The following is a 13022-nucleotide window of genomic DNA, read 5'->3' as shown; positions in this document are numbered from 1 at the left end:
ATCACCATACAAACAGAACACATTCTCACCCTCAGCACCCTAATCAACAACCAAATAAATAAAAAACAATAGCAAATTATACTCCTGTTTCGCTGACTTCCAAAAAGCATTCAACTCAATTTGGCACGAGGGTCTGCTGTACAAGCTATTAGAAAGTGGCATTGGAGGGAAAACCTACGACCTCATGAAGTCAATGTACACCAACCCAAGGCGCTGTGAGGATTGAGTACAGGAAAAACACAGACTTCTTTCCTCAAAGCCGTGGGGTTAGACAGGGGTGCAGTTTGAGTCCAACCCTCTTCAAAATATGTGTTTGTTTGTTTATTTACACATATAAAAACAATTACATATATACAGTAATACAATACAAAGGGATGTGTAGGAGAATTGCCTAAAAACCCTCTAGGGGCTTGCATAACCAGGGAGCAAAATTACACTGATATTATATCAAGATAAAATATACACCCCCCCCTCCCCAAACAAACACACAAGGAACATTCATTCGCAATACACACAAGCAGGTCTACATATAGACACTGAAGCAGGCACCCATGCCATACAATTTCAGGGTATAGAGAAAACAACTAATGACAGGAAGAATATATAATAAAACGAAAATACAATAACAAAATACAGCACCAAAACAAGCCATCAGACCACAGTTTGTAAAGGGAGCCCATATGGGAAATATTGGTGATCTAGGAGATGAGATTTTGTGGTGGCAAAGAGTTCCACAACTTTGACCCTCGGTAGAGTAAACAAAACTGAGATTGGGAAGTGCGGGAAAGGGGTGGTCTAAGCAAACAAGAACTACATGTGGGGTAATTATGAATTTGGTGATTGTGGGCAAACATGTCATGAAAAAAAAGTCATATGCCTACTGTTTGCAGATGATGTGGTGATGCTGTCTCCAACAAAGAAGGGCTACAGCAGCACCTTGATCTTCTGCACAAATTATCCCAGACATGGGCACTGACAGTAAATCTAACCAAAACTAAAGTTATGATATTCCAAAAAAGACCCAGCTTACAACAACACAAACACAAATTCCTCCTAGACACAATTGCCCTAGAACACACAAAAAACTACACCTATCTCGGCCTAAACATCAGTGCTACAAGGAACTTACACCAAGCTGTGAACGACCTGAGAGACAAAGCAAGATTTATTTTTATGCTATCAAAAGGAACATCAAGCTAGACATTCCAATTCAAATCTGGCTCAAAATATTAGACTCCATCATAGAACCCATTTCCCTGTATGGTTGCGAGGTCTGGGGCCCACTTGCAAACCAAGATTTCACAACTTTTTGCAAATCCATTCTCTGCACACAATGGAAAACACCAAATAATGCATGCAGAGCAGAACTAGGAAGATACCCACTAATTATCAAAATCCAAAAAAGAGCATTTCAATTCTATAATCACCTAAAAGAAAGTGACCCAGACACACTCCATAACAAAGCCTTCACCTACAGAGAGACCCTTGAGAGATGCCCGCTCAGCCAGGTGGTCCTGGGACTCTGCTCACAAACACAAGCAGAGCCACCAGACTGAAACCACACTGGACTAAAGCAAATAATAAGAAAACAAAAAGAAAACTATCTGACACATTGGAAAGAATCAACCCAAAACCAGATCCAAAACTAAGAAGATCCTTGACTAGGTACAGACTCCGCGAGCACAGCCTAGCCGTCGAAAAAGGCCAAGAGAAGACACATACTGTGCACCCACTGTACACAAGAAGAGGTGGAAACTGAGCTGCACTTCTTAACAACCTTCCCACTATACCAAGACATCAGAGACATATACTTCCCACAAATTGCAAACACCCAAAGAGACTTTGAAAACATGGAAAATAACTCAAAACTCGGTCGCTAAAGTTATGAATAACAACAACAAAACAGAAGAGAAAATCGAGAGTTGGGTTGGAGGAGAGGAGAGAGAGAGACAGAGAGAAAGGAGATAGAGAGAGAGAATAGATAGAGGAGAGAGCGGAGAGTGAGGGAGAGTGAGAGAGAGAGAGAGAGAGAGAGAGAGAGAGAGAGAGAGAGAGAGAGAGAGAGAGATGGGAGAGAGGAGAGAGGGGAGAGAAAGAGAGGAGAGGGGAGAGAAAGAGGTGAGAGAGAAGAGATAGAGGAGAGAGAGGATAGGGGCGAGAGAGAGAGAAGCGAGAGAGAGAGAGAGAGAGGGAGAGAAACAGAGCGATACTCTTTAACTCATTCAGCGCTAGGGGCACTCTGTTCAATGGGGAGAAAGCCAAACTTGCGAGTGCTTAAAATATATGAAATATTATAGCTATGGATCTAATAACACCGTCGATTGTCAGCGAGTTGCTTCTGGTCAACATGCAAAAAACAGATTGTTTTTTCATCCGTACATTTCCGTTTTATACCGTTTTGAATATGAGTATAGTTTGGGTGATTCTTAGTAATCCCAGGAAAAGACGCGAAAATAGCCCTTTAGTGAAATCCAGTTATCAAGTTGTAATTTTTCACTTGATTATCGAATCTTCCTGAAATCAATGCTAATTTATCGTTATTATCCTTCCTCATGTAAGCATGAAATGGGGCTTGTAGCGGGGCGCTGCGCTAATCCAATTCCTGATCGCTATTCGAAATATTGATCGTGTTTATTGATCGAACGTTATATGTCCAAAAGGCATAATCCACGCTGCTCCGAGTCTCCCCAAACTCTGTGTTATAACGTTAGTCATGCCGGAGTAGGAATACCCCGCCCGAACTTGTTAGATCAGTGCACAGCCCAAGGGGGAGGGATTTCAATTATGTGCAATACCGGCTAGAAGGCGTAGGCGGCGGTATTTGCCCTTTGCGAGCTCAGACCCATTCCCAATGATAACATCAGGCTGGATGGATGAAAAATGAATGGATATAGCTAATAAAAGAAATAACGATTAAAACCCGAGATTTCTCAACGCATGGCGAGTTAACCCAACTTTTTCCGTGATTGGCACTGAATGAGTTAATAACATCGTTTTTTCCAATATTCAACAATCAAATAATTGAACAAATGTGACCCATACTAGTCTTCTAGCAGGGTCCAATAATAATAATGTCAGGGACGACATGATCTCACACTACAATCTGTCTAGTCTAGAGCAACAATAAATAAATATTCTAACAATAACCCATATTTAACTCATTCACTGCCAACAACGATTAAACTCGTTATTGGCCGCCAATCGTTGAACGCCAACAATAAGTATACTCGTTATTTGCTTGTTATTTATTTTATTTGATATTTCCAGTCATTATCCATCCAGGGAGCCTGGTGTTATCATGGGGCTGAGTCTGAGATCGCTAAAGTGCAATACCAGCCGCATCCTACCAGGCGGCGGTATCGAGCACCATTTAAAACCTTGTGTATTGGGCTGTGCCACACACTAAACGCTTTTCTACTAACCTGAACCTAGGGCTTCACCCGATTGCATTGAATCGTTTTCGGGACCACCGATTCATTATGCTGTGGTGGGCTATGTTGTGGGCCAAATGGACATACGATCTACCAGATGGCAATCAAATAATTGGAATATTCTTTTTGGAATCCCACCGGCCACAGGTAAGAGCAATTTAACGTCAATTTCAGCTTGATTGTGCCTTGTTTTCATAGCCATCGCCCTGATCAGCGTATGTTGTTGTAATAACGAATGCCGTTATTGACAATCAATTAATCAGAAATGCCCCCCCCCCCCCCCCCCTTTCATGCATTCATAATGGAACATAATACCAATCATATGCATTTGATTTTTTAATTGTAGCATGTGTAGGGACGAAATGCCAATGGATTTAGTATAATACACGTCGCTGGCTATTACTAGCCTCCCAGGAATTACCCTAGACTGTTCTAAAACCATAGTTATATTCACCACGGTATAAAACAGGAATGTATGGATGGAAAAATTATTTCTTTTTCACATATTGAACGATAGATACTCAATGTCAAATGGGCCATAGTATTGCATCCATAGCTATAATATAGAATATAGTTATAGCCCTGCAAACAAGGTGACAGACTCCATTGGTTTAATGCGTGGCAGTGCATAGCCATATCACGGAAACAGCGTGGCAGCCAATGAGTTAACAGGTCATCACAGAGGAAAAAAACAAAACTAAAATAAAAACAAGTTGAGATATTAAAATGGTTGCATTACTACAATGATAATAAAAAAAAACAGACATTTACCAACATAACGATATGGAGAGATACATTGACTCAATGGAAAAGTATCTAAATCATTCCTGCAAAACTGGGTCACTGGAAAGCGGAGCAAAAATCTCTAAACGCACCGCTGTGCCAAACCCACCGCTGGTGACTGCAGCAGGAAAGCCAGGCGCAGCTTCCATGGGCATTTGTTTACACAAGACAACTGCAAGAGTAGACAAAGGCACTATAGACACCAACGACTGTACTACTGCACCAGACCCACAGCCGTACCAGACAGAGCAAAGCTAGACGAGGACGAATGTGTCCCAAAGAGAACAATACCAGGGATACTGGTGCCAGACACGGTGAAACTACTCCACAACGAGAGAAAAGAGGAGCGAGTACTTACTCTAATCCCACCGTCCAGTAGTGTAGAGCTCTGATACCAGACAAACCTCACTGATTTACTCTAATCCCACCGTCCAGTAGTGTAGAGCTGAGGCTGACTTCAGTAACGTGCTGCAGCTGGTGCTGTGAGGCGGAGCAAAGCAAACTCTGAGCTGAAACTTTACTGGTGTCTCACTCACGTGTTATGACTCACTCTAATGATGTGTGAGTGGGTGGAGTGTCAACACGCCTCTCTCTCTCTCTCTCTCTCTCTCTCTCTCCCTCTCCCTCTCTCTCCCTCTCTCTCTCCCTCTCCCCTTCTCCTTCTCCTCCTCCTCCAACCCAACTCTCGATTTTCTCTTCTGTTTTGTTGTTATTCATAACTTTAGCGACCATCTTCTCCTTTTTCTGAGTCAGCTACTGTGTCAACAACATCCCCCTGCTGTCCTCAATACCCCTACGCTCTGCATCTTCTGGCCGCCATCTGAAAACATCACAGTCAGGACAGACAGCTGAAACCACCACAGTCAGGACAGACAGCTGAAACCATCACAGTCAGGACAGACAGCTGAAACCACCACAGTCAGGACAGACAGCTGAAACCATCACAGTCAGGACAGACAGCTGAAACCATCACAGTCAGGACAGACAGCTGAAACCATCACAGTCAGGACAGACAGCTGAAACCATCACAGTCAGGACAGACAGCTGAAACCATCACAGTCAGGACAGACAGCTGAAACCATCACAGCCAGGACAGCTGAAACCATCACAGTCAGGACAGACAGCTGAAACCATCAGTCAGGACAGACAGCTGAAAGCCTGAAACCATCAGTCAGGACAGCTGAAACCATCACAGCCAGGACAGCTGAAACCATCACAGTCAGGACAGCTGAAACCATCACAGTCAGGACAGACAGCTGAAACCATCACAGTCAGGACAGACAGCTGAAACCATCACAGTCAGTCACAGTCAGGACAGCTGAAACCATCACAGTCAGGACAGCTGAAACCATCACAGTCAGGACATCTGAAACCATCACAGTCAGGACAGACAGCTGAAACCATCACAGTCAGTCACAGTCAGGACAGCTTAAACCATCACAGTCAGGACAGCTGAAACCATCACAGTCAGGACAGCTGAAACCATCACAGTCAGGACAACTGAAACCATCAGTCAGGACAGACAGCTGAAACCATCAGTCAGGACAGACAGTTGAAACCATCAGTCAGAACAGACAGTTGAAACCATCACAGTCAGGACAGACAGCTGAAACCACCACAGTCAGGACAGACAGCTGAAACCATCACAGTCAGGACAGCTGAAACCATCAGTCAGGACAGCTGAAACCATCACAGTCAGGACAGCTGAAACCATCACAGTCAGGACATCTGAAACCATCACAGTCAGGACAGCTGAAACCATCACAGTCAGGACATCTGAAACCATCACAGTCAGGACAGCTGAAACCATCACAGTCAGGACAGCTGAAACCATCACAGTCAGGACAGCTGAAACCATAACAGTCAGGACAGCTGAAACCATCCCAGTCAGGACAGCTGAAACCATCACAGTCAGGACAGCTGAAACAATCCCAGTCAGGACAGCTGAAACCATGCCAGTCAGGACAGCTGAAACAATCCCAGTCAGGACAGCTGAAACCATCACAGTCAGGACAGCTGAAACCCACCCAATTTTCCATTGTTGACTAAAAAACACACCTCTTCAAACAATATCTGAAATACAGAATTATAATAATTAACCTTCTTACTGTCTTTTTACTATTATGTACCTTATTACTATTATACTATACTTATACCTATCATGCTAATATGTCTATAGTATGCACTCAGAGTGTAACACTAGAGTTTGATTCTATTTGACGAACAACGCCAAGTCATCAGGTGTGATGGGTCTTTGGGAAAATGGTAAATGGTGCATAGACATGTTCGCTGTATCCGTCAGACTCTGTGTGCGCGTGCGTCACAGGGCCAGAAAGGAACGTAATCCTGGTCAGAACAACGGGGCAGACTACAATATATTTGTTAGCCATGCTATCTAAACAATCAATCCATGTCAAAGCTAGATATGTAAAAGGTAACATCCAGCCATTTTTGTTTGAAACAACTTTTAGTCAGGGGAGTGCCATGGTTTCTCCATAGCGCCCTGTTGTACTTTTAGCGCAGGTAGTGGGCAACTTAGTCACGTGACTCAGTTGGTATTGCTGATTGGCTCGAACACGGTATGTTTATAGACAGCGAATATGTCTATTTATATAGCAGGTTTTATCCAAAGCGTTTTACAATTTGTTCCTCACATTTGACCCATTCACTCACACATTCACAGCGGAGGTAACCATGCAAGGTGCCAACCTGCTCATTGGGAGCAGTTAGGGCTTAAGTGTCTTGCTCAAGGACATTTCAACACGCTGCCCAGGAGGAGTGGGAATTGAACGGGGAACCTCCGGATTAGACGACAGCTCTACCTCCCGAGCCACTGTCGCAAGACAATTGGAACAAGACGGGATCCCAGGCACTCAGAAAAAACATTACATGAAGTTAAAAATATACCCAAGAACACACACACGTACACACCTTTGACAGAAACCCGTCTAGGATTAAAATGTTGCGTCATTCAGACATGCTCAGGTAGCTACAGAGAAGGGTGTGGGTTCAACTGGAATGCCCCACTCTGATGCTGCTGCGGCTGATCTAACAACTCTGGAAATCTGTGGTGAGTTGAGGGCCATGTGTAGAAACTTTGAAAGATAAGATACCTGAACTGATGCCACACACACACACACGCGCACACACACACACACACACACACACACACACACACACACACACACACACACACACACACACACACACACACACACACACACACACACACACACACACACACACACACACACACACACACACACACACACACACACACACACACACACACACACACACACACACACACACACACACACACACACACTTCAATTTCCTGGACTTTCCTTGAGAAACATCAGGTACAGGACATGTGCTTCCGTCTCTGTCATTTTTCAAATCCCTGTGAGGCTCTCCACAGTGAACAATACATACATACTGTACATGTCTGAACCAAACAGAATGATGAAACAGCTCTTCAGCTACATTTCCTCACCAATATTTACACTTCGTTTTAAAATGGAATGTTTAAACTGGAAAAGGCTGAGCCTCTAAAAAAATTTTCAATGATAATAGAATTGTATACGTCCTATATTTACACATCCTGAAATAATGTTAACCCACAGTCCTGTGCTGCATCATCATCGCATGCCAGTAACGTTACCCAAACAGAACTCCACTAACCCTCGACATTATTGACTGAAGTATGAATTCATACAGTGGTATTCTACTGCATCTCTGCATGGCCTTCTCAGCTGACAAGATTAAACACCAGCTTCCTGTCATCAAACATGCAAGTTTGTAATTAGAGAACAAATAGAGTCTAAATGAGGAGACTCATCCAGCATGTACAGTAGTCAGTGGTGATGAACGCATTATTGATTAGCTCTCTCTGAACTAACCAGCTCTCTGAACTAACCAGCACTCTGAACTAACCAGCTCTCTGAACTAACCAGCTCTCTGAACTAACCAGCACTCTGAACTAACCAGCACTCTGAACTAACCAGCACTCTGAACTAACCAGCACTCTGAACTAACCAGCACTCTGAACTAACCAGCACTCTGAACTAACGAGCACTCTGAACTAACCAGCACTCTGAACTAACCAGCACTCTGAACTAACCAGCTCTCTGAACTAACCAGCACTCTGAACTAACCAGCACTCTGAACTAACCAGCACTCTGAACTAACCAGCTCTCTGAACTAACCAGCACTCTGAATAGCCCCTTACGTGACTGCGGTGTGCAAGCCTGGGGCTCTAGTGACCGCAGTCACTCTCAGCTGTGCCGCGACCAGGCTAAAAAGAAAGTACCAAGCGGTGATCGGGGGCTGGGTCAAAAATATATCAGATATGAATTTCAAAGATACCCAGCGTACAATATGGGTTTAGCACAGCTTTTGGCACCACCAGACCAGCTGCCAAATGAAACGGCTCAAGTTCAAGTTTTGTTTTATTTGTCACATAAGGTACATTACAGTGAAATGCTTGGTTCTGTATGAGCCTCCTGAGACTGTGCTTCATACAGTAGAAAGTTTAAAGAATAAAGACCAAATACTATACAAAATATAGAGAAATAAAGTACAAAATGCAACTAAATGCAAAAATGAGGTAGAGATGTACTGCAAATCCTTTAGTAATAAATATATAATATTTATTATTATTATTATTATTATTATTATTATTATTATTATTATTATTATTATTATTATTATTATTATTATTATTATTATTATTATTTTATATGGTGTAGTGTTAAAGTGAATGTTAAAGGTGAGTGTTTGTTTAAAGTGAGTGTAGAAGGGATGGGCATGGGTGTTGCATAAAGTCATTGAGCATCCTGATGGCCTGGGGATAGAAGCTCCTTTGAAGCACCTGTGTATGTGTCTACTGGTATATGCATTGTTGTTGTTGTCTTTGTGCTGTCAATCAATCAACCAGCTTGCTGACCATTCTTTCAGGGCACACCGAAAACAATCGTGGGCCTTCTGACGACTTCACCTGTTACAGAAGGTCTGCTGTCTTGATCAGGAATACGTCAGGTGTCTGACAGTGTTATTACCATGTCAGAGTCCTTTTGATCTCTCCCAGGTAAACTCAGTGACGCAGACAGCACACCCTGCATGTTGTCCACATGTACGTCAGGGGCCTCTTCAGACCCTGCAGTGACGCTCGTCCACAACCACACAACACCCAGCATTGTCTCTGAGCCGACCAATGGCCTTGTCACCTTCCACACAGGCACAGGAAGCAGGCCTTGTTGTATGTGTGCGTGAGTGATGAGTGAGTGAGCAAGGGAGTGAGTGTGTGTGTGAGAGAGAGAGAGAGAGAGAGAGAGAGAGAGAGAGAGAGAGAGAGAGAGAGAGAGAGAGAGAGAGAGAGAGAGAGAGCGATGCATGTGTGGATGAGCTGAAAGGAAGGAAGGCCTATTGAAGTGACTTCCAGATAGAGGGACATTGACACAGTGAGCGAAGCCATAGTACACAGTTGAGTCACAGCTTTAAGATCCCAGTAAAGCCTGGTTGGGGGGGAGGGGTTCTGATCTCTCCTGAATCCATGCCCAGCCGAGCAGCAGTGATGTGGGCCTGGGAGAAGCTTTGTCCCTTGGAGTGAATCATGGAAGCCGTGGCATGCCAGCTATTCTTTCTAGGGGGGGGGGGGGGGGGGGGAGTGTGAAGAGAGGAAATCAGGTTTCCTAAAGAAGATGTTTTCTGAAGGAGATGTTTCCTGAAGAAAATGTTTCCCGAAGAAGATGTTTTCTGAAGATGTTTCCTAAAGAAGATGTTTTCTGAAGGAGATGTTTCCCGAAGATGTTTTCTGAAGATGTTTCCTAAAGAAGATGTTTTATGAAGGAGATGTTTTCTGAGGGAGATGTTTCCTGAAGAAGATGTTTTCTGAAGGAGATGTTTTCTGAAGGAGATGTTTTCTGAAGGAGATGTTTTTCTGAAGAAGATGTTTCCTAAAGAAGATGTTTTCTGAAGAAGTTTCCTAACGAAGATGTTTTCTGAAGTAGATGTTTCCTGAAGATGTTTCCTAAAGAAGATGTTTTCTGAAGGAGATGTTTTCTGAAGAAGATGTTTTCTGAAGGAGATGTTTCCCGAAGAAGATGTTTTCTGAAGGAGATGTTTTCTGAAGATGTTTTCTGAAGATGTTTCCTAAAGAAGATGTTTTCTGAAGATGTTTTCTGAAGATGTTTCCTAAAGAGGATGTTTTCTGAAGGAGATGTTTCCCGAAGAAGATGTTTTCTGAAGGAGATGTTTCCTGAAGAAGATGTTTCCTGAAGATGTTTCCTGAAGATGTTTCCTAAAGATGTTTCCTAAAGAAGATGTTTTCTGAAGAAGTTTCCTAAAGAAGATGTTTTCTGAAGTAGATGTTTCCTGAAGATGTTTCCTAAAGAAGATGTTTTCTGAAGGAGATGTTTTCTGAAGATGTTTCCTAAAGAAGATGTTTTCTGAAGGAGATGTTTCCTGAAGATGTTTTCTGAAGATGTTTCCTAAAGAAGATGTTTTATGAAGGAGATGTTTTCTGAGGGAGATGTTTCCTGAAGAAGATGTTTCCTAAAGAAGATGTTTTCTGAAGATGTTTTCTGAAGATGTTTCCTAAAGAAGATGTTTCCTGAAGATGTTTTCTGAAGGAGATGTTTTTCTGAAGAAGATGTTTCCTAAAGAAGATGTTTTCTGAAGAAGTTTCCTAAAGAAGACGTTTTCTGAAGTAGATGTTTCCTGAAGATGTTTCCTAAAGAAGATGTTTTCTGAAGGAGATGTTTTCTGAAGATGTTTTCTGAAGGAGATGTTTCCCGAAGAAGATGTTTTCTGAAGGAGATGTTTTCTGAAGATGTTTTCTGAAGATGTTTCCTAAAGAAGATGTTTTCTGAAGGAGATGTTTTCTGAAGATGTTTTCTGAAGATGTTTCCTAAAGAAGATGTTTTCTGAAGGAGATGTTTCCCGAAGAAGATGTTTTCTGAAGGAGATGTTTCTTGAAGAAGATGTTTCCTGAAGATGTTTCCTAAAGATGTTTTCTGAAGGAGATGTTTTCTGAAGGAGATGTTTTTCTGAAGATGTTTCCTAAAGATGTTTTCTGAAGAAGTTTCCTAAAGAAGATGTTTTCTGAAGTAGATGTTTCCTGAAGATGTTTCCTAAAGAAGATGTTTTCTGAAGGAGATGTTTTCTGAAGAAGATGTTTTCTGAAGGATATGTTTCCCGAAGAAGATGTTTTCTGAAGGAGATGTTTTCTGAAGATGTTTTCTGAAGATGTTTCCTAAAGAAGATGTTTTCTGAAGGAGATGTTTTCTGAAGATGTTTTCTGAAGATGTTTCCTAAAGATGTTTTCTGAAGGAGATGTTTCCCGAAGAAGATGTTTTCTGAAGGAGATGTTTCCTGAAGAAGATGTTTCCTGAAGATGTTTCCTAAAGAAGATGTTTTCTGAAGAAGATGTTTCCTAAAGAAGATGTTTTCTGAAGATGTTTTCTGAAGATGCTTCCTAAAGAAGATGTTTTCTGAAGGAGATGTTTTCTGAAGGAGATGTTTTCTGAAGGAGATGCTTTCTGAAGGAGATGTTTTTCTGAAGATGTTTCCTAAAGAAGATGTTTTCTGAAGAAGTTTCCTAAAGAAGATGTTTTCTGAAGATGTTTCCTGAAGGAGATGTTTCCTGAAGAAGATATTTTCTGAAGATGTTTTCTGAAGGAGATGTTTTCTGAAGGAGATGTTTTTCTGAAGATGTTTCCTAAAGATGTTTTCTGAAGAAGTTTCCTAAAGAAGATGTTTTCTGAAGTAGATGTTTCCTGAAGATGTTTCCTAAAGAAAATGTTTTCTGAAGGAGATGTTTCCTGAAGATGTTTTCTGAAGGAGACATTTTCTGAAGGAGATGTTTCCTGAAGATGTTTTCTAACGAAGATGTTTTCTGAAGAAGATGTTTTCTGAAGGAGACATTTTCTGAAGGAGATGTTTCCTGAAGAAGATGTTTTCTAAAGAAGATGTTTTCTAAAGAAGATGTTTTCTGAAGAAGATGTTTCCTGAGGGGCAGCTTGCAGCTTGTGGTGCAACACTGACACCACGTTGCTGCTCATTTCTTGGCCTCTAAACGGGTGTCCCCCAGGGCTCGGTTTTAGGACCCCTTCTCTTCTCCCTCTACACTAAATCACTGGGTAACATTATCACGTCTCATGGCTTCTCCTACCACTGTTATGCCGACGATACTCAACTCTTCCTCTCCTTCCCTCCCTCAGATATCCACGTCTCTGAGCGGATCTCGGCCTGTCTGTCCGACATCTCCGCCTGGATGACGACCAACCACCTCAAACTGAACCTAAGCAAAACAGAATTGCTCCACCTGCCGGCCAAATCCTCCCCCCTGACCGACCTTTCCATCACAGTCGAGAATGCAGCTGTGACCGCGTCCCCGACCGCCAAGAACCTTGGTGTTGTCCTCGACGACCAGTTGAACTTCTCTGCTCACATCGCAGCGACAACCAGAACCTGCCGATTCCTCCTGAGCAACGTCAGAAGGATACGCCCCTTCCTGACAAAAGAAGCCACCCAACTCCTCGTCCAATCAACAGTCATCTCCCGCCTCGACTACTGCAACGCACTGCTCGCTGGCCTCCCGGCCACTGCCACTAAGCCTCTTCAACTCATTCAGAACGCAGCGGCCCGCCTGATCTCAAACCTACCGAAGTCGGCCCATGTCACCCCACTTCTTAGGGACCTGCACTGGCTCCCCATTGCTGCACGAATCCGCTTCAAGGCCCTTGACCTAGCATACCGTGCGGCAAAGGGAACTGCTCCCGCCTACCTCCGGTCAATGGTCTCTAA

General features: G+C 42.9%; 1 protein-coding gene across 3 annotated transcripts in view; it reads right to left on the bottom strand.

Moving 5' to 3' along the window:
* LOC311234941 (ras and Rab interactor 2-like) overlaps window positions 1-13022 on the bottom strand; it is a 155640-nt gene that overhangs the window by 25278 nt on the left and 117340 nt on the right. The window lies entirely within an intron of this gene.

This window comes from Notolepis coatsorum (assembly GCF_963971535.1).
Source record: "Notolepis coatsorum genome assembly, chromosome: 9".
NCBI lineage: Eukaryota > Metazoa > Chordata > Actinopteri > Aulopiformes > Paralepididae > Notolepis > Notolepis coatsorum.
This window is presented reverse-complemented; position numbering and strand designations above follow the sequence as displayed.